This window comes from Austrofundulus limnaeus, unplaced genomic scaffold (assembly GCF_001266775.1).
Source record: "Austrofundulus limnaeus strain Quisiro unplaced genomic scaffold, Austrofundulus_limnaeus-1.0 Scaffold722, whole genome shotgun sequence".
NCBI classification, from domain to species: domain Eukaryota; kingdom Metazoa; phylum Chordata; class Actinopteri; order Cyprinodontiformes; family Rivulidae; genus Austrofundulus; species Austrofundulus limnaeus.
In genome coordinates this window covers 33,156-34,625 of record NW_013953124.1, presented here as the reverse complement: position 1 = coordinate 34,625, position 1,470 = coordinate 33,156, and positions in this window count along the sequence as shown.

The window sequence follows — 1,470 nt, the reverse complement described above, 5'->3', positions numbered from 1 at the left end:
TTTCTTCTGGTGGCCACGTGCAGGCTCTTAGGTGGTCTGTGGTGGCGGTCATGGGTTGCTGACCTGGTGGCCTGACTGTGTTGGGGTGGGTTCAGGGTTGGCACGGGGAGCTTGGGGTTCTGGGGTCGTGCCACCCCTGGGCTGTGGTCGTGGTGGGGTCTGGGGGGGCTTGGGGCCTGGCGGGTTGGTTGCCGGGCTCTGGGTCGGTTTGTGCCCGGGTGCCTGGCTCTGGCTGGGGGGCCTCCTGGTGCGCGGGTGGGCTGCGGGTCCGAAGCTGGGGGGTGGGGTTGACTGGGGACGGGGCCGGTGGCCCGTGGGAGGGGGTTGGCCAACCCAGCCTGGGTGTCTAGCGTGCTATATGTTCTGTGAGTTGTTTGAATGATGGGGTGGGTGTAGTATTTTTTCTGAGGTGGGGCTGGGCGGATGGCCATGGTGGCGGTGGCGGGCTATGCTGGGCCGGCTGGCTGGCCCCTTTGTTGTGGCGGGGCTTGTCCTTGATCCCTCCTGGCGTTGTCGGTGGTTGGGTGTGCGCTCTTGGCTGGATCACTCTTGCTGGGTTTCGGTAGCTTCTTTGGGCTGCCAGTTGGCTGTGGGGCTGGGGGTCAGGTCTTGGGGGTCTGTGCGGCTCTGGGGCGGGCGGGTCTGTTGGTCCCGGTTTCTGGCAGTCCTCCGGGCTCTGTCTGTCTGTGGTCTGGCATCTTCCGGGCCTGGCAGTCCATCCAGAGGAGGAGGTCTTGGGGCCTCAGTCCCTGGGCAGGTCTCGGGGAGCGGGGGAGCCTACTGGGAACAGTGGGGGGGCTGGCCCCCTGTGGGAGCATTCTTGCTCCCTCAGTTTTTTCCTCCCCATCYCCTGCCGCAGACCTCCACCCTCTTCATTTTTCAATTGCACTCACGTAGGGTTTTTGGGACGCAGGTGTGTTACAGCGGCAACAATTTTACATCTGTTTGCAGTGGCCACCTGGGCTCCAATTTTACTGTACACCATAGACATTTATTCATAACCACATAACATTTACACATAGGGACCTGGGAGTGGGCACATGCATGCTATGGGCGGGATGGGACAGTCTCGCCACGGATGCCTGTGCCCACTCACATTATTTTCCTTTAGACAYTTAGGGTRGRGTTGRAGCTGRGGTGGAGGGGAAACTGGCATAGTGCTGGCCTCTGCCCTGTCTTCTTCCCCATTTTAATTGCATTATAGAACATCACACATCAACAGTACATCTGAGGGTGGCGGTGTGTGTGTGTCGGTCTTCTTCTTCTTTTTTTACTCCCCCGTTCCCCGTTGGCCGTCTGGGGATGGGGACCTGGGGGGTAGGGGCTGACTGTCTGGTGGGGCCTGGACTGCGGGCGGACGTGGTGCTTGGGGGGGCTCTGGAGGCAGGGCTGGCCCTCCGGCTTCCCTGGGGCCGTTCAGGCTCCCAGAGTCTGGCTCCTGGTTGCTGTGGTTGGCCCGCTGGCTGGGGT